Source organism: Erythrolamprus reginae, chromosome Z, assembly GCF_031021105.1.
Source record: "Erythrolamprus reginae isolate rEryReg1 chromosome Z, rEryReg1.hap1, whole genome shotgun sequence".
NCBI classification, from domain to species: Eukaryota; Metazoa; Chordata; class Lepidosauria; order Squamata; family Dipsadidae; genus Erythrolamprus; species Erythrolamprus reginae.
The window spans coordinates 60,119,330-60,140,373 of record NC_091963.1 but is presented as its reverse complement, the minus strand read 5'-3'; the positions used below and the strand labels follow the sequence as shown (position 1 = coordinate 60,140,373).

General features: G+C 39.0%; 1 protein-coding gene and 1 long non-coding RNA gene across 4 annotated transcripts in view; one reads left to right on the top strand and one right to left on the bottom strand.

The window, feature by feature from the left end:
* LOC139175640 (uncharacterized) overlaps nt 1-20,041 on the bottom strand; it is a 70,738-nt gene extending 50,697 nt beyond the window's left edge. The window contains exon 1 of the long non-coding RNA XR_011560549.1: nt 19,931-20,041. This is a non-coding gene — a long non-coding RNA (uncharacterized lncRNA). The remainder of the gene's footprint in view (nt 1-19,930) is intronic.
* Nucleotides 19,197-21,044, top strand: part of CUL1 (cullin 1) — a 128,922-nt gene continuing 127,074 nt past the window's right edge. Inside the window, exon 1 of one of the 3 annotated variants that reach the window (XM_070766814.1) lies at nt 19,197-19,295. The gene's annotated coding sequence lies outside the window, so the exon portion shown is untranslated. Of the gene's footprint in view, nt 19,456-21,044 lie in introns of all 3 variants that reach the window. The other 2 variants (XM_070766813.1, XM_070766815.1) reach the window with 2 other exon arrangements.

Genomic DNA, 21,044 nt, shown 5'->3' with positions numbered 1-21,044 from the left:
ACTTCTCACAGTCACTCATGCCCTCATCACCTTGAGGCTCGACTACTGTAATGCTCTCTACATGGGGCTGCCTTTGAAAAGTGTTCGGAAACTTCAGATCGTGCATAATGCAGCTGCAAGAGCAATCATGGGCTTTCCCAAGTATGCCCATGTTTCACCAACACTCCGCAGTCTGCATTGGTTGCAGATCAGTTTCCAGTCACAATTAAAAGTGTTGGTTATGACCTATAAAGCCTTTCATGGCACCGGACCAGATTATCTCAGGGACCGCCTTCTGCTGCACGAATCCCAGTGACCAGTTAGGTCCCACAGAGTGGGCCTTCTTTTTTTTTTTTTTTCAAATCTTTTTATTAATTTTCTTTAAAATGACAAACAAACTTACAAACATTTAACATACATTGTAGGGATGTATCATCCCTGCTCTTCTCAAAAGTATAATTGCAGATACAGAAAAAGGAATACACAATTGAATATCTAATTCAATGCTACTAATACAAAAAATATCTGGTAAAAAAAATTAACTGTCATATAAAAGTTTCTAATTAATTTCAAGTCAAAAAATCTTTAGAAAAAACAAATTTCTATTCTATCTATGTAAACTAAATCTAAGATAAATCTTAATAAGAAAAGATCATCTAAAATATCTATACTTGTTACTACTCTTCTTTCTTTATTTTTTTATTCTTATCTATCCATTCATAAACATTGTTCCATGTTGCGTAAAATTTGGTTTCTTCCTGTTCATTCAAGCGTCTTGTCATCATGTCCATTTCCGCGCAGTCTAATATTTTTGCAATAACTCCCTCTTCTTTGGGGATATCTTCCCCTTTCCAATTTTGCGCGTATATAATCCTTGCCGCTGTAAAAATATGTATAATCAAGTACAAAATTTCTTTTTTATAATTTTGGTTAGTAATTCCTAGCAAACAAAACTCCGGGGTGAAATCTATTTTCTGCTTTGTAATTTCGTTTGTCATTTTTTCTATCATTTTCCAATACATTTTAGCTTTATTACATGTCCACCATTGATGATAATAGGATCCTATTTCTTTCTTACATTTCCAGCACAAAGGTGATGTCTTTGGGAACATTTTTGCTAATCTACTTGGTGGGAGATGCCATCTATAAAACATTTTAATTTGGTTCTCTTTCAAAGAAACCGATTTAGTCATTCTCCAATTGCACATCCAAACTTTCTCCCATGTATCTAAATCAATTTCTTTACCTATGTTTCTACACCAATGTATCATACTATCTTTTAATGTTAATTCAATATTCTTGTGGGTAATCAAATATTTATATATTTTTCCAATTACTCTGTTGTGGTTTTTAGTGATTAACTCACTTAACAGGTTTTTACTTTTGTTAAATATATAGAGTGTACTATCTTTCTGGTATCTGGATCTAATCTGTGCGTAATGCCACCAATCAATTTGTATCCCTTCATCTTGTAGTTTAATTCTAGATTTTAATTTCATTTGATTGTCTAACAAATCTTTATATCTTATATTTCTTGAGTCATTAATAGAATTTGGATGTATTATTGCGTCCAAGGGGGTAACCCAATCTGGAATTGTTAAAAAGTGGTTTTTCTTTATGTCTTTCCAGACATCAAATAAATATTTTCTCAGCGTGTGTCTTTTAAAGTAAGAATGGTTTTTATCTTTATCGTACCACACAAAAGCATGCCAACCAAGCATGAGGTCATGTCCTTCTAATATTGATGTTCTCATGTCCTCTAAAGTTATCCAGTTTTTAATCCATGTTAAGGCGGCTGCCTGATAATATAGTTTCCAATTTGGGAGCGCAAAACCCCCCCTCTCTTTTATGTCTTCTAACATATTTATCTTAATTCTTGCCTTTTTCCCTTGCCATAGAAATTTTTTAACCACATTTGTTAAGTTTTTAAAAAAGTTAGCCCCTGGATTGATTGGGATCACTTGAAATAAAAATAATACCTTAGGTAAGATATTCATCTTAATCGTAGCAATTCTTCCCAAAAATGATATTTTTAGATTGTTCCATATTTCTAGATCCTTTTTAATGGGCCTTCTCTGGGTCCCGTCAACTAAACAATGTCGTTTGGTGGGACCCAAGGGAAGAGCCTTCTCTGTGGTGGCCTCAGCCCTCTGGAACCAACTCCCCCCAGAGATTAGAATTGCCCCCCCCCCCTTGCCTTTCGTAAGCTTCTTAAAACCCACCTCTGCTGCCAGGCATGGGGGAACTGAAATATTCTTTCCCCCTAGACCTTTACAATTTTATGCATGGTGTGTTTGTATGTATGTTTGGTTTTATAATAAGGGGTTTTTCTTTTAGTTGTTTTAGTATTGGATTGTTACATGCTGTTTTTATTACAGGAGTCTACGGAGAGGGGCGCCATACAAATCCAATAAATAAGTAAGTAAGTAAGTAAGTAAGTAAGTAAGTAAGTAAGTAAGTAAATAAATAAATAAATAAATAAATAAATAATTTATTAGATTTGTATGCCACCCCTCTTAAACAAGTTAATGGCCTTTTTAGGCTTCCTCCACATGAGAAGAAGTTCACTTTTTGAATAGTAAGGCATATGTCACCAGGAGGGGGGCGAGGCATGAGGATTTTAGAGATGCTTAGGTGGGGCACAGGCAAAAAAAGGTTGGGAACCACTGATATAAAGTAAAGTAAAGTAAAAATTTACCAAATATACTGATTACAAAGAATAATTTTAGACAAAGGCTATGATAGTTACTGCAAGTTAAATTGTGTTCATACAAATAGTTGTTTTTTATGAAATGGTATTTATTTATTTGTTTGTTTGTTTGTTTGTTTGTTTATTTGACTTATATGCCGACCCTCTCCTCTGCGGGATTCACGGTCGGACTGGAAGACAAGATAGTTTCTTGATGTGATGATAGAGTTGGGGTAGGATGCATTTAGCCATATTTCGCAGACAAAAATAATGTCAAAAGTGTCAGTGTCTAGTAGTAGTAGGAATTCAGACATATTGTTAACTATGCTTCTTGCATTGATTAGTTTGCATTTGAGATTTTTTTTTTTAATTTGAGATTGGTTTTGGATTGGATTGAGGAACTAAGGAGCGCACTTTCCTATTCTTGGTTGGTGGTACTTGGGATGTCAATTTGTTGTTGAGGGCTGGTAGTTTGGAAGATGTAGGATCAATTGTGGGTCTTGAGTTTGATGCATTTAGCATGGTGATCTATGTATAAGTTTGTTTCTCCAAGATCCAGTCGTCTCTTTAGTTCTGCCCATAGTTCACAGGAACGGATATGTTAAAGGAGAGATAGAGCTGGTCTGGATCAAAGTTTATTGTAATTGGTGTTGTTTTTGGCAATGGAGTTTATGATATTGATGAATTGTTGTTTAGTGGGCTCATTTTTGCATACCATTCTACAGACTCGGAGAGGCACCGAGCCATTGCTATACCTGTGCTCAGGGCCATCTCTGGAAACTTCTATGATATCTTCAGGGGCAATGGTTTGTGTATGATGGTTGCGGATGATATTATGTACCTTTGCTATGTCAGATTCATCATTTTCATCTAGACCTGATGTTTTTGTTCATGCTCCATGTCATCTTTGACGAGGGTGGGGATATCAATGGTTGAGTTGATAGATCTTTGTGGTAGGGGTAGGGGTTGAAATGATTTTGGTGGAGTATAAACAGGTGCTGGTGGAGTAGTATAGGGTATTTGATTTGATGGTTTTGCATTTTTCAGTGCTTGGATATTTTTCTCCATGGATGCAAGACGTGGTTCAAGGTTTTCAATGTATGCTTGTTGAATCTTAGTGGTTGCTTCTATAGTATGGATCTTGTCAGACATGATACAGAGAATATCCAGTTTTGGAGAGCAGGATAAACATATGTGAAAATGAATAATTTTCTTGTAGAAAGGTGGCTATTTGTTTTGCTATATTGAGGTAGGTGTGATGAGCTGATTTGATGCAGATGTGGCATTCTTGTACACTTCATGATCGTTGATGGCAGTGTTGCTTTTAAAAGATGTACTAGTGTCATTTGTGCTGCTGTTGTTTACATGATTTTTGGCTTGATGGCTTTTAGCTTTTTGGCTTGGCGTGTTCAAGGATAGTTTGACTGAATGGTGAAAAAGACTCACAACCAGATATTGATGATAGACTCGTAATCAATTACTCAATATTGCATAATCAAATTAATTAATCTGGTATTATTTGCTAGTAATTAATAGATTGCATTAATCTAGTCTGTTAATAGATCAGTAGTCTGTTAACTAGTCTGTTAACAATAGATCAATAAACAATGTAACTAATCAATCAAAATCAATTAAAACAGTTAAACTCTAATTAGTTATCAAAATTCTAATTATTAACTGTTATTTGACTAAACAGTAATTAATCAGCTGGATTAAGCATTGCTATTCAAATAATTAGTAATTCATTAAGATAATTAAAATTATTAATTTTTATCATTATTAAATTATTAAATAAAATAAATAAATAAATAAAATTATTAAATTATTATAATTAAAATTATACATATTAAGATAAAAATTGTCACTTTTTCTGGATTGTTTAATCTGTGGACATTCTTGCTTAATGTTACAATAGTGAGCCATCATATGTACATCCCATCTACCTTGATACTGTGCCTTCATGACCTCCAAAACTTGATGGAATTGCTCACCCTGCTCATCACTGACTGCACCAAGATTTTCCAGGAAGGTAGCAAGATGGCTATGTAAAAAATTCAATTTGATGCTCATGTTGCAACCTAGCAATTTGAAGGTCTCCATTTGTTTGTTTATTCGACTTTTATGCAGCCTTCTCCTTAGACTCGGGGCAGCTTACAATATGTTAGCAATAGCCAGTGATGGGCTACCAAAATTTTTACTACCACACTGTGGGTGTGGCTTATGCATTTTGTTTCAACATCTTTCAGTGCAAATAGGGTGCTCTGGGCTGGAACTCCAAATTTTGCTACCAGAACTGCGTTCCTGGCTGTTCCTGTAGGAGCCCATCACTGGCAATAGCACTTTTTAACAGAGCCAGCATATTGTCAGCATATTGTGGAGTCTGGGTCCTCATTTTACCCACCTCGGAAGGATGGAAGGCTGAGTCAACCTTGAGCTGGTGAACCGCTGACCTACAGATCTACAATCAGCTTCAGTGACCTGCAGCACAGCACTCTACCTGCTGCGGCACCCCAGCTCTTTGGTGGACAATTTCAATGAAATTCTGCACTCCTGTATTTCCAAGAAATTCTTTAACAATGTTTCAATTCACAGAGGCTAGGGGAAGAGCTTCAGGCTGGGACCCTGAGACCTAGTGAGAGAAGGAGGAGAGAAAGGTAGTGAAAAAGCCATTTCCTATTTCTTGAATTGAAAGAGGTTGTGGAGAAACTACCGGGTGGGAGGGAGGAGAAAGGTGGGAAAGGGACATTTTCATTTGCAGTTTGAAATCAAACACAGACTATTACTTGTTTTACCACTGTATTTCAAAGTACTTTTTTTCAAATTTGGGTACTGTCCTCTTTGTAAACAAATTACTAGTCTTACATGGACATATTACCTATCTGGAATCTCTAATCTGTGCTCTGCAAGCAGAAATCAGGTACAAAATCCAGCCATTCCATTCTAATGAGCCACATTGCCATCCCCCTCTACCACAAAGATCCTGCAGGAGAAGTGTAGCATGGACAACTGTGGGATCTGGCAGGGTAAGAGCTGTGAAACATACATGTCCCAGTATAACAGATATACAGTGGAACCCCGACATAAGAGCTGCTCTACTTAAGAGCAACTCGAGATAAGAGCTGGGAGGGGAGAGATATTTTTGTTCTACTTACAAGCCCAAATTCGAGATACAAGCGCCAAGGAGCTGTCTCCTGAAGCCAAATGCTAACTTCCGCGTTCGGCTTCAGGAGACAGCTGCGAAGCGGCGCGCATGTTTTAAAAGGTTGCAGCCGGCCTGGGGGGCTCGGGGGGGTGCTTGCAGCTTTCTTTCTTGCTCTTTTTCTTTCTCTCTTTTACCTTCCCTTCCTCTATTTCTTCTTTTCTTTCTCCTTCCCACCTTCTTCCCTCCCTCCCTCCCCTCATTCCTCTATTACTCTCCCCTTTCATAAGTTTCCTTGCTTCCTTCCTCTGTTCCTGTCCCTTCCCCCTTTCTTTCTTTCTTTCTTTCTTTCTTGCTCTTTTTCTTTCTCTCTTTTACCTTCCCTTCCTCTATTTCTTCTTTTCTTTCTCCTTCCCACCTTCTTCCCTCCCTCCCTCCCTTCACTCATTCCTCTCTTACTCTCCCCTTTCATAAGTTTCCTTGCTTCCTTCCTCTGTTCCTGTCCCTTCCCCCTTTCTTTCTTGCTTGCTTTCTTGCTCTTTTTCTTTCTCTCTTTTACCTTCCCTTCCTCTATTTCTTCTTTTCTTTCTCCTTCCCACCTTCTTCCCTCCCTCCCTCCCATCACTCATTCCTCTCTTACTCTCCCCTTTCATAAGTTTCCTTGCTTCCTTCCTCTGTTCCTGTCCCTTCCCTCTTTCCTTCCTTCCTTCCCACCCTCCGTCCATTCATTCACCCATTCCTCTCTTGATCGCTTAAAGCCGGTCCCTGGTGCAAAAAGGGTTGGGGACCTCTGTCCTACAGGATTGGGTGGCAGAGAAGTTGAACATATGTAAATTTAAAAGTTTAAGAAAGTTTACAAGTTAAGTGAAAGAAACTTCATTATTCATTTATATGTACATGTACATTTCTTCATTAAAAACATGTCTTTCTGCATAATTTAGACTAACTTTGTGAGTTTTTTGAGGGCTGGAACCAATTAAAATTATTTACATTAATTCCTATGGGGAAAAGTCATTCGAGATAAGAGCTGCTCGACTTAAGAGCCCAGGTCCGGAACGAATTAAACTCGTATCTCGAGGTACCACTGTAGTGCCCTCTCTGACCTTAATAGGAACACTAAAGCAACAGGTCAAGGTAGTTATGATAACAATAACTGACATAAGCAGGGGATAATGGTCCAAGATGAAGAACTTATCTTGGAAAGTGAAAATTGTGAGTCATCTATTACACATTAGTCACACAAGAGCAGCAAGGTATCCAAAAAGAGAAGCCACCCTCTGATTGGTGATTCCATTATAAGGGATGTAAATTTAGGAAAGGAGAACGAGGTTTTGAAAGAGGTCAGATGTCTGCCAGGTGCTACTGCCAGCAAAGACAAGAGGCGTATTCTTAAATTAGTCAAGAATGCCAGTAAGGACTGTGATATTGATGCTATTATACATCTTGGCACAAATGATCTGTCCCCCCAAAAATGTATTCTCTGTGCAGAATGACTTCCAGAGCTTAGGGTATGAACTTAGTAGTATAGGTTGTAGGCTTATCTTTTCAGAGGCATTACTAGTATATAAGAAACAAAAAGGGAAAGGCCAACGTGTAGCAGGGTTTAATGTGTGACTAAAAAAGTGGTGTAAAAGAGAAGGCTTTGGCTTTATTAGTCATGATGTCTGCAGCTGGTCCAATTAAAAACTGTACAAAAGAGATGGTTTGCATCCATCAAAGAAAGGGACTGAGCTACTTGGTATTAAATTCACAGATTTCCTGGATAAACATTTAATCTGAACAGTGGGGACAGATAATTAATTGATACAGATCATTTCTGTCCCCAACAATCTAAAATTAATAGGGTTGCCAGTGCACGCAACAAAGATAAGGGTAAGTTTATCAACCCTGCTGTCAAGCAAAGCCAAGCATTTAATAGAGAGTCCCATACCATCTGCACTAATCAAACAGGTGGCAAGAAAGATAGGGCAGTTAGGCACAAGACAGGTTATGTAGATAGTAAACACAGGGTCAACCAAAATGGACTTAAATGTCTATACAGTACACCAATGCACAGAGTATGAGGAAGAAACAGGATGAATTAGAAATTCAAGCAAATAAGGGAAGATATGATATAGTTGCCATTATGCAAACTTGGTGGGATGAAACTGACAAATGGAATATACAGCTAGAGGGATTTAAATTATTTAAAAGAAATAGACCAAATAAAAGAGGAAGTGGAGTTGCACTATATAAGAGGAGATGGAGTTGCACTATATAAGAAATAACTACACCTCTGTAGAAATAGAGCACAACAATAATGAAAATAATCTTGAATGTATTTGGGTCAATATTAAAGGGAGTGGGGGAAATGACATTGCCATAGGAATAGTTCCCTCTAAGCTGAGCAGTGAGCAATCGCTCACTTAAAAATCATAATCAACTCAGAGTTTTCCAAACCTGCCCAGAAGCCGAGAGGGAAAGAGTGAGAGGGAAGGAGAGAGAGAAGAAGAGAGAGAAAAAGATAGAAAAAAAGAGAGGAAGGAAAAGAGAAAGAAAAAGAATGGGAGTAAGGAAGAGAGAAAGAAAATCAAAATCTAGTTTGAAATTAGCTCAACTATTTAAGTGGCATTTTGATATTGATAGAGTTGCCCTATTATGAGCTCACTGTTATAGACACACAGTATTTATTTATTTATTTATTATTTCTGTGCCACCCAGTCCTGAAGGGACTGCCACTCAGACACTATACTTTTCCGCCCACCCCAAAAAACAATTAGAGGGAACACTGGCCATAGGTCTATACCAAGGGTCGGCAGACTTAAATGGTCAAAGAGCCACTTGGGCCACTTTCCCAGAGAAAACAAAATGCCTGGGGCCACAAAACTTGGGTGGGCATGGCCAACTCAATGTCACTCATTTTCACCCAGTCACATGACCCCCCCCCCCCTCCCTCAGCCACACTTACCCAAGTTTTATGGCTCCATGTTTTTTATGGGAAATAGGTAACGGAGCAATGAGTGCAACCTGTGCTGGAGGCTTCCCTCCCAATCTCCTGTCACCCTGACTGGGTAGTGGGGCTGGGAGAGTGCACACAAGAGAAGAAGGAGAAGGTTGCATTCATTGCTGCACCAGCCCGGCTTTCCAAAAGGAAGAAAAAAAGACAGCCGGCAAAAAGCCCAAAAGAGAGCAGGCAGGGCTTTCCGAGAGTGAGAAGAGGCAGAGGCAGGGAGTTAAAGAGCGTCACACACACAAACACACACACACACACAAACACACACACACACACAAACAAACACAGTGTCTCTCCCCCATATCTCTCTCTCCCAATCTCCTCCTCTCTCTATCACTGTGTGTGTCTCTTCTTTCTCGCTCACCCCCTCTGTATCACTCTGTATTTTTTCTCTATGTCTCTCCCCACCCCTCTCTGCCGTGATTGGCCAAGCCAGCAAGCTCTTTTTGGTGTGCTTTGCTTCCTCCCTTATTTCTTCTTTTTGGAAATCCAGGCTGGCAGAGGAACGATCAACAGACTTGTAAAAACGATCAACATGGTTTCTGCAAAGGCAAATCATGTCTTACTAACTTGTTAAAATTCTTTGAGGGTATAAACAAACTCATAGATAAAGGGGACCCAGTTGATATTGTATACCTTGACTTTCAAAAGGCTTTTGACAAAGTCTCTCGCCAAAGGCTCCTAAAAAAGCTCTTCAGCCATGGAATTAGAGGACAGGTCTTGTCCTGGATTGGTAACTGGCTAAATTGTAAGAAGCAAAGATGACAATAAATGGACAATTCTCTGGATGGAAAGAAGTGAGAAGTGGTATACCCCAAGGTTCAGTTTTGGGACCTTTACTTTTTTAATTTATTCATTAATGATCTGGATGTAGAAGTAAATAGTGAGGTAGCAAAGTTTGCTGATGACACCAAATTGTTCCGGGTAGTGAAAAGTGAAACTGATGGTCGGGAGCTCCAGAAAGATCTCTCGAAATTGAGTGAGTGGGTAACAAAGTGGCAAATGCATTTTAACCTAAACAAGTGCAAAGTTATGCACATTGGGGCAAAGAACCGCAATTATACCTATCAATTGATGGGGTTCCATACTTGGCATGATTAGGAAGGGAATGGAAAATAAGTCGATAAGTGTTGTATTGCCTCTGTACAAATCAATGCTGAGACCACACTTGGAGTACTGTGTATAGTTCTGGTCACTGCACCTCAAGAAGGATATAATGGAACTGGAAAAGGTGCAAAAAGGGCAAGAAGAATGATAAAGGAAATGAAGCACCTCCCTTATGATACCAGGTTGCAATGCCTTGGTCTCTTCAGCCTTGAAAGACAGCGTTTAAGGAGTGACTTAATCGAAGTGTATAAAATCATGCATGGGATAGAAAAGATGTATAGAGAAAAATTATTTTCTCTATCCACCTTTTCTATCCCATGCAATTATTTTCTCTATCACACAATACTAAGACAAGTGGGCACTTCCTAAAGCTCATAGATAAGAAAGTGAGGACTAATCAAGGGAAATATTTCTTCACTCACAGGGTTGTTGGTTTATGGAATTCACTTCCAGAAGAGGTTGTGACAGCTGTCAGCCTTGATAGCTTCAAGGCAGGATTAGACAGATTCATGGATGCCAAGTGTATCGGTGGTTATTGAAATGGATGTCCATGTGCTGCCTCTATGTTGGTTGAGGCAGGCAGGATTCCCTTGAGTATCATTTGTTGGGGGTCAGGGAAAAGGGATGGTCTTGCCTTCTCTTTCTGCTCAAGATTCCCAAGGACACTGTGTGCCATAGAATGCTGGATTCGATGGGCTTTGGCCTGATACAGCATGGCTCTTCTTATGTTCTTTTGTTCTTATGCCAGCAGCAGCTTCCCTTCGGATGGCTGTTCTCCTCCCCTTCTCTTCTTGCAACCTAGAGAGGAGGCAGGGAATGCTTTTGCATCTAGAGAGGAGGAAGGAAAGGGACTGGGAATCCAGTTTGCTTCCTGCTCCACTTCCTGCTCTCCCAGGATCTGTTAAGCCAGGGCTGAAGAGATTCCCTTGCAGGGAAACATGCTCAACAGGAAGCAGCTTCTCTTCTGCACCAATGCTCTGGCCATTGCCTTGTCCTGTTATGCCCCATCCCCAGCAGCTCTTTGAGTGTGAAGTGCGCAAACTCCAGCCTCAATCGACAGGAAGTGAAAGCTGCCTTACATACAGCGAAGGCAGGTACAGGGGCACTTTGCTCCTGCAGTCTCTGGCAACCCTCCTCCTCTCTCTTGTTATGTCTTGGCCAGTTGTAGCTGAGTTTAGAGCATGTGCACATACAGGGATACCCTCCCTAAGCTAACGGCTGGCCGCCCTGCACGCACTTTTCCTACACTTGAGGAGAGTTTCCCTGCACGTGCACACGCTCCCGGCTCAGCCACAGCTAGGCAGGGGGTCACAAGGGGAGGAGGGAGGGCCCCAAGGCAAAATGTCTGCCGTGGCTGGCAAATGTTCTTCAGCCTGGATTTCCAAAAATATCCAAAAAAGTACTAGAAGCAGCAAGGGGCGGGGTTAACCAGGTATGGGACAGGGAGTCACAGCAGAGGGCCCAAAGAGCTGCATGCAGCTCGCGAGCCGTGCTTTGCCGACCCCTGGTCTATACTATAGGCCACCCAACCAAACAGAGGAAGTAGATAAACTTTTTGCTAGTCAGCTAACCAAGGTATGTAGAAAGCACATCACAATAGTAATGGGGGATTTTAACTACCCTGACATCAACTTGGAGACAAACTCTGCACCAAGGTGAAGATCCAACAGATTCCTAACAAACCTAGCAGACAACTTTGTTACCCAAAAAGTAGACAAGGGAACAAGGGAATTAGCCATATTAGACTTAATTCTCATTAACAGAGATGATAGGTGTTGAAGCTACAGGAACCTAGGGGGCAAGTGAGCATGCAATATTGGAATTCAACATTATGCAAACACAAACAGTAGAACAAAGTCAAATTAGAGTCTTACACTTTAAGAGAGCTAATTTCAATAAACTCAGAATCAGCTTGGGAAAGATTCCATGGATGAGAATCCTCAAGGGAAAACAACTCAAGAAGCTTGGGGAATTTTTAAAAGTGAAATTATAAAAGCCCAGACTAGTTCAATACCAATGAAGAAGAAAAATAATAGGTCACAAAAGAAACCAGCATGGCTGCATAAAGAACTCTCACAATGATACCTAAGGAAGGCCTGGACAAACAAAAAATAAGAAATTACAGACCAATATCCTTACTAAATGCGGATTACAAGATTTTTATGGCAATTCTCTCAGAAAGATTAAAAAATATATTAAATAAAATAATCAGCCCGGACCAAAACGGATTCCTACCTAACAGACAAATCTCAAATTGTACAAGGACAGTCCTAGATATCATAGAATATTGTGAAGTCCACCCAGGAGAACAAGTAGCCCTGGCATTCCTGGACGCACAAAAAACTTTCGATAGTGTCAACTGGCAATACTTAATAGCTGTAATTAAAGAATTGAAACTGGGAACCAAATTTGAAAATATCATTAAAAACACTTATACAACACAATCAGCCAGAGCAATAATCAACAATGACATGACGGAACTAATTTCAATAGAAAAAGGGGTAAGACAGGGATGCCCAATGTCCCCTTTGTTATACATATTAACCCAGGAAATACTATTAAACAAAATTCGACTAAATAATGAAATAAAAGGAATTAAGATAAAAGACGAAGAATACAAATTACAGGCATACGCAGATGATATTGTACTTTTCCTAGAAGATCCTATAAGATCTGGCCCAGAATTAATCAGAGAAATAGAAATTTGTGGGGAACTCTCAGGACTAAAAATTAATAAGCAAAAAACAATGCTCATGACAAAGAATATGACCATAAAACAAATTTAAAAATTGGAAGAAATTACAAATCTACAAACCACAAAAAAAATTAAATACTTAGGACTAATACTATCAAATAAAACTTCATCTCTTAAAAAAGATAACTATAACAAACTCACATAAGAAACTAATAAAAACCTAGAAAAATGGAAAGATTTGCAACTATCCATGTTAGGTAGAATCGCAGTGATTAAAATGGACATCTTACCCAAATTCCTCTACCTTTTCCAAACTGCCCCTATTAATATCGAACAAATTTTTTTAAAAGAGATTAATAAAACTTTTTCAAAATTTATTTGGCAAAATAAAAAACCCAGAATTCAATTCAGATACCTCCAAGACACCAAAAACAGAGGAGGATTAGGACTCCCCGATCTGAAACAGTATTACACTGCAGCGTGCCTAACGTGGCTAAGAGAGTGGATTAATCTTACTAATAAAAGAATACTGGTACTTGAGGGCCATGATCTACAGCTGGGGTGGCATGCCTATTTATGGAAAGACGATAAACAAAAACAAACTGTTTTTAACAAACACATGATAAGAAAATCTCTTCTTAAAACCTGGTATGAGATTAAAAGAAAATTTTACAACAAAATCCCTAGATGGCTATCTACCATGGAAGCCATAGTATATCCGAATTTGATAGACCCTACCAAGACCATAAAATATAAAGATATTTTACATCCAAATGGAGAACTTAAAACTAAACAAGAATTGGAAATACAAAATTATAGGATGGACGAGTGGACATATATACAAATAAAATCAAGATATAATAAGGATAAACAAATACCAGGTATAGCAAATTCCACCCAAACTCTAGACAAGATCTTAACAGGAAACGCTGAAAAACAGATAACCAAACTATACCAGATTTTACTAGAACACGAGAAAGAAAAAGAGATGATTAAAAATCCAATGTTAGCCTGGGAGAAAAACCTACAAAGAAAAATCCATATAGCAGAATGGGAGAAAACATGGAATACAATAACCAAAATTACCCTATCATCAGCCTATAAAGAAAACTATTACAAACTATTCTACAGGTGGTATCTACCACCGGCAAGACTTGCCAAAATTTACCCAGCACTACAAAATGTATGTTGGAAATGCAATAAAGAAAAAGGAACTTTCTTCCATATGTGGTGGTCCTGCCCTAAAATCCAAAAAAATTGGGAAACAATTTACAAATGGTTAAAGGAAATCACAAAGGAGGAAATAGAGTACTCACCGGAGGGGATGCTCCTCGGAATTTGGAAAAAATCTTACTCGAAACAAACCCTTTTTTTAGTGACTCACATAAATACAGCTACAAGAATTGCAATTGCGCAAACTTGGAAGAACAAACAGACCCCCAATGTAAATTTAATAATAGAAAAAATATATACATGTGCAGAAATGGATAAATTGACAAACCTACTTAAGGGAAACAGAATCAACGAAACTAAAAGCATGTGGAACAATTGGCACGAGTGGATTCAAAGGAAAAGATTTGTATAACCTTATACAAAATAGCAGTACAAAACTTTAAAAAAAAATGAAAATACCATTTGAATGTTTTTACCCTGCTTTGCATTGCATAGTATTAAGTTAATATTATCCATATAACAACTGTAACCGGTAAAAAAAGTTGGATAAGACCTGTAAACTGTATAAACAAATTGTGATATATGTATCTATAAAACAATAAAAAGATTTGCAAAAAAAAAAAAAAAAGAACTCTGACAAATTGAAAAACAAAAAGGACAAGTATAAAATGTGGAAAGAAGGCGAAATAACTAAAACAGAATACCAGAAAATAGTCAAACCTGTAAAGATGAAGTGAGGAAAGCTAAAACTCACAATAAACTAAGGCTTGCAACAAGAGTAAAAAATAACAAAAAAAGCTTCTTCCAACAGATTAAAAACAAGAAAAAAGTGAAGGAATTGCTCTATTGCAAGGAGAAAATGGCAAGAAGGTGACAAGTAGCAGGGGAAAAGCAGAGCTATTCAACATGTTTTTTGCATCTGTCTTTACACAAAGGGAAAAAAAACAACCCAACCTATCAAAAACAGTATCACAAAAAACATATTAGGAACACAAGTTAAAATAGAGAAGAAAATGATAAGGGAACATCTGTCCATCCCAGATGAATTCAAATCACCAGGACCAGATGGATTATACCCCAAGATTCTGAAGGAACTTTAGACAAGATCTCAGAACCACTGAACTATATCTTTCAAAGATCCTAGAGCACCAGGGAATTGCCAGAGGACTGGAAAAGAACTGATGTAGTCAGATGTAGTTTTCATCTTCAAGTAAGGGGAAAAAAAGAGATCCAGGAAACTACAGACCTATATGAGAATGTGACCGCTTTCCATAGAATCAAACATGGATAATAGGAAGCACTATTGTGCTCCTATTGGCTAACACAAACCTTCTCTGATGGGTGCCAGGTGAACAATGCAAAGGAGAAAAGCAACAGGTTTTTACTGTAGCAATACGTTATATGTTGAATGGCCTCTTGGCCAGCAACGTGGATATACCAAGTATCCCTGATTTTTGTGTATGTGGGACATTGGAGCTCATGGGAAGCATTGGATGCAGTCAAATTGGCCGCCAAGATCTGACTTGAAACCTGGTGATCCAAACATTCTACATCAGCCACCGTTCGACAGAAAGAACATTATATTTCCATCCGCGCATATAAAATTGGGTTTCATGAAGCAATTTGGTAAAGATTTGCCAATTGAAGGAGACTGCTTCAAGTACAGTGGTACCTCTACTTATGAACTTAATTTGTTCCGTGACCAGGTTCTTAAGTAGAAAAGTGTAAGAAGAAGCAATTTTTTCCATAGGAATCAATGTAAAATCAAATAACGCATGTGGTTGGGGAGACCACAGGAAAGGTGGAGGCTCTGATTTCTCCCAGGAGATTCCTAGAGAGGCCCCATGGAGGCTTCCCCCTGCCTTTTCCAGATCTGTTTCCTCCCAGGAGATTCCTAGAGAGGAGGAAGGCTTCTCCCTGCCTTTTCTGGTTACAGTTTTGGAGGCTTGGGTTTGTAAGTGGAAAATGGTTTCTCAGAAGAGGCAAAAAAATATTGAAAACCCGGTTCTTATCTAGAAACGTTCTTAAGTAGAGGCGTTTGTAGGTAGAGGTACCACTGTATCTCATTTCAGCATTTCCTAGCCTGTCGTTTGAAAAAATAAAGGCCAGTGTCAAAAAAGTTGCAAAAGGTTTTTTTCTAATTTTGTCATCCAGTTACATTAATTTTCTTTTAATTAAATTCCCTCCATAATGTTCCTTCAAAAAGTACACCACCAATTATATTTCTAACTTATTAACCATTATGCCAAAGTGCTTCCTTCTTTCTTTATACATTTTTCTATAAGCAAGAAAACCTTGTATAGCCAATCAGATGTTAACAAAAGAATATTAAAAACAAAACATAAATAGTACATTCCCATTTTGTTTTTTACTTTAAAATAAGGTATGTGCAGTGTGCATAGGGATTTGTTCATAGTTTTTTTTAATAGTCCGGCCCTCCAACAGTCCGAGGGACAGTGAACTGGCCCCCTGTGTAAAAGGTTTGGGGACCCCTGTCATAAGGTGTAGAGAAAAAACTTGATGTGGTAAAAGAGCCACGAGCCGGAGCACTGGGAACCCTGTTCCGATGGCGGAAATGTAGTGCATAGCCTCACTCCATTGCTGTCAGGCGTGCACACACTGTGCATGTACAACCAGCATGGTTCCAGTAAAAATTACTGGGGTTTTGCTTCCTTTTTGCCTTTTTTACTTGCCTTTTTGCTTATTTTTAGGCCTTTTAGCTTCTGCGCATGTCAGAAATCGCACACACATGCGTATCCTTGTGCAAGATTCGGCTTCTGCACATGCACAGAAGTTGAATCCTGTGCTGGGTGCATGCACATGCGCTCCTGCACTCCTGCCTCGTTCCAGTAGTGCTGGGAATGGTGGCCCGCCCCTGATTATATACCTGAACACAAAAGAACTTTTCAGTGCAAGGGTGGATGCTATTTTTCAGTTGCAACTGACCACCTGGCACTTCAATGCCTCAGTTTGATGCACCACCAGGTCCTCGAGGACCTTATAGACATTACATGGGCCTCTAAGAGGCTGTCAACTGAATGTATTTATTCTGCTTCTTGTAAGACTTTTTGTACACGGTGTAATTGGGTGAGGTATTCACCCCTTGATTTGTCAATTGTAAATGTGATCCCATTTTTGTACTAGGGTGTAGCTAAAGGTCTTACTCCAAATACCTGAATCCTCATTCTCATGTGGTGGATTTAGCCTCCAGGTCCTACCCTCCTGGGATCTGACTGGCTGTATATATGGTGTATATATTGTTCTCCTCTCTATATATTTCATGTACATATAGTTATTCTCTGGATATATGTTGTGTAATTTCTATCATAAGTATTTGTTCAGAATTTCTTGTTCCATAAAGTTTCTTTTCTTATGGTACTGGATGCTGCACACAGAGTCTGTCTTTTGGAGGGTGCTATTTATACTTTTCTAAGACTCAGTCCTGATTGGCTATTGGACAAGGTCAAACCCATCCTTGGAGTAACTCCACCACATGAGAATGGGCGTTCAGGTAAGTATCAACGCTCTGTTTTAGCACTAAACAATAGAGAACATCTCTGAATAAGTTTTCAAGTTTTAAAATAGACACCCAGCTGGGAAAGAGAAATGTAATCTTTAAATTTGTCACATTTGGGGAACACTACTAGAATCAATATTTTCTATTGTTCAAGTATTACATACTTGGTTCTGCAACCCAACAAGACTGACACAGACTTCAGAGGAGAATCAGAACTACAGAAAAAACAATTGCTGCCAACCTGCCTTCCATTGAGGACCTGTATCCTGCACGAGTCAAAAAGAGGGTGGTGAAAATATTTACTGACCCCTTGCATCCTGCATACAAACTGTTTCAACTCCTACCCTCAAAACGTCACTACGGAGCATTGCACACCAAGACAACTAGACACAAGAACAGTTTTTTCCTGAATGCCATCACTCTACTAAACAAATAATTTCCTCAACACTGTCAAACTTTTTACTAAGTCTGCACTTCTATTTCTACTAGTTTTTTCTCATCATTCCTCCCACTTAGGACTGTATAACTGTAATTTGTTGCTAGTATCCTAAGATTTTTATTAATATTGTTTCTTCATTGCTTATTTGACCCCTATGACAGTCATTAAGTGTTGTACCACATGATTCTTGACAAATATATCTTTTTCTTTTATGTACACTGAGAGCATATGCACCAGACAAATTCCTTGTGTGTCCAATCACACTTGGCCAATAAAGTACTGTATTCTATTCTATTCTATTCTATTCTATTCTAATGAATGTCTTTTATTGTTTGATCACTTGTTTTCTGATGTATCACATATACATTTGTGTACCCTATAAAAAGACTTGATACACTTAAATAAATGCTTTTTGCTTTGCCTAAATGATGATTGCAGTGGTTCATATTTTAGCCCCTTTGAAAAGGGAGTTTACAATTATATTTCAGCCCTTTTGTAAGGGTATAAGTTTTCTCTCAAATTCAGGGATCAAATTATTATCTGCTATATGCCAAATTTAGAATTTGTAGATAACATGCACAATAAGAATCTTATACACAGGTTTAGGGACAGCAATTGACCCAAGGTCATCCATGAATATTTGGGTACTTAATCTTAATAAGCCAATAATTGGTAATTCATAAACAATTTAAATTATGTTTAAAACTTTACATTTATTATAAGGCATGAATAGAGCATGTTATGGTTGCCTGACCTTTATATTTTTCTAGCTCTCAAAGAACCATCCAAATGTTACTTGTTATAAAACAGTATTATATAAAAACATATTACTGCTATATACTCTCTTCCTGGGAAAAGTCCTATGGGCATCTGTAATGTTTGCTTCAAAAAGTGCCAAGGATGTCCTTATTTTCTTAAAAATAAGACATAATGCTTTACTGAGGAATTGAAGATGTAGTGGTTGTTACATGTCATACAAGTCCTGGAATAGCCATACTAAGTTCAGTAGTATTTATTGATCTATACCCAAATATCGTATTTCGAAACGAATAATTAAAAATACTGGCACAGCAGGCAACACTTATAAAGAAAAGAGTTCTCCTATCTTCACGATTTCAAAAAGATTTTGGACAGGCTATGCTTTAATCGGTATAAGCGGGATTGTTTGGTTTACCGTTTCAGCTTCAGCAGAGCTCCAATTAGATGATATGGGCTATATTGGTAGTTTGAAATTGGGTGCTTTATTTCGCTTTAATTATTGCTGGGAGGACAGAGCTAAATGGGCAAAACGAGTTTGAGCAGTAAGATGTAATAGGTGCGCACATCTCTGGCGGCTCATCTGGAAAAAGGAATCTGCCCCACTAAGGGGCTAATTAACTCTTTTCTTTTTTGCCTCTTCACTTATGGTAACGGACGTAATCTGGAACAATTAACGATTGGCGGAACGTGGGGAGGGGCGCATGGAAAGCGTCTGAAGAGGTGCCGCCCTCGCGTCCCATTTAGGAGATAAAGCCGAGCCAGCGAGGGCGGATGACGCTGGTTCTACGGTGGCGGATCCGGAAGAGGTGGGCTTGCAAGAGTGGACGGACGAGGGTGCCGGGGCCTATCTGGATGATTGTCTGACTGCGGGACGAACGATGTGTGGGGTGAGCAGGAGTGAGAGGGGCGGGAAACCCCTGCCCTGTTTGGGAATGGAGGAGACGAAGACAGTCGGAGAAGCCACAGGTTACAAGTAGCTATGAATGTAGGATGGATGTAGCAGGCCCGGTTCCAGGTTGTTGGCGCAGCGAGGCTGAACCGGGTCAAGTGAGGTTGAGCGTGTCGTTGGGCAGAGCGGTGGGGAGTTTTTTTCGGGTTCCTCTGAACCAGCAGAGGGGGTAAAAAGAGGGAGGGGAGCCTAAGAACCGCATGGCTTTATCTCACTGCGGCCGCCTCTCTTGCTCTTCTATTGTAGGCCCCTCACGAAGGCTGACGGTGCAATGTGACGGCGTCGTCGCCGTCTTTTGCCGGCAGCTCCCGTTTTTCTAGCGCATTACAAAGCTCCAAGAGTCACCCAGCAGCGCGGTCTCTTCCTTTTCTTCCTCTGGGTCCTGACCTCAACCTCCCCCCCCCTTTTTTAGAGCGCCGAATGCCGCCGCGTTTTTCCTTTGTGCAACGTTTCACTTCCGTCTTGATGTGCTCTTTCTTGGTTACTACTCACCCGTTGAACTTTCCCCAGATTCTCAGTTGCCGTTGGCCTGGTGTGTTCCGCCTTCGAATGCGCGCCTGCCTTTCCCCTCCCGCAAATCTCTTATGGTGGCCCTTTCATCGGGGCTTGGTGGGGCTTGCCTCTTCCGTGTTTGGTATGTCAGAGATTGGTGTTGAAGGGGATCTCTGCGTTGTTCAAAAGCCTGACGTTTGCTGCTAGTTGAGATTATAGATATTTATACTACCTAGAGAAATAGATTACAAACAATAATTTCCATATGATGAAATTTGACTGAACTTCAGAAGATAGGGCTTCAAAACAGTTTGTTTTTAAAAAGCTTTAGTTGCTTAAAAAATTAATTAAAAGCTAAAACTCATATTTTTTCACTTCTACCTATAAAAAATTCACTGCTTTAGTTTTTTCAGTTCTTCATGATTAAATAGTGAAGGACCCAAAAATGTAAGTCTGTAAAGTTGGCAAGTGCTTTATCTCTGCACCAAATTCCTATTCGTTCAGTGAAGCACTTTTAACCAGCTATTCCATCCCTTCATTGTACCTGTTTTAACTTTTTAACTATTGACATACATATTGTCCTCTATTTTCTATTTCACTCTTGGCCACCATAGGTTTTTTTCCTTGAGTTGTTCTGCTATCTAATGACAAATAGCATTTTACTTTAGAAAAAAAAAGATAGTTCTAGTTTTTAGTTAATTTTTTAACCCTGCTGTTCTGTTCGGGTCTGTGAGACCCGAAATCAAGGTTTGAGACCCTGTAAAAAATTTTCCCTGCATATCTGAAACTTGAAATTTCATGACTTTTCATCATTTCAGGGGTTCTCTCTATGAGAATTTTTTTTGGGGGGTGGGAGGTTTCTTTCTTGCTGAAAAAAAAAAACTCCCTAATGTTATGTTCCCGGGTCACCCTGACCCGGACCGAAAACTCTTCATTTGCAGTGCTTATGTTTGGTCTTTTTGAAAGCTTTTTTCACTTGGAAAGTAGTCTGAACATTTCTTCACACAATGGAATGAAAATTGAACTGAAAAAATTAATCCTTATTGGTTTATTTTGCCCATAAATGTGCCTCCCCCCCCGTTTTTGTGAAAGTTTTTTCAATTTATGGATAGTT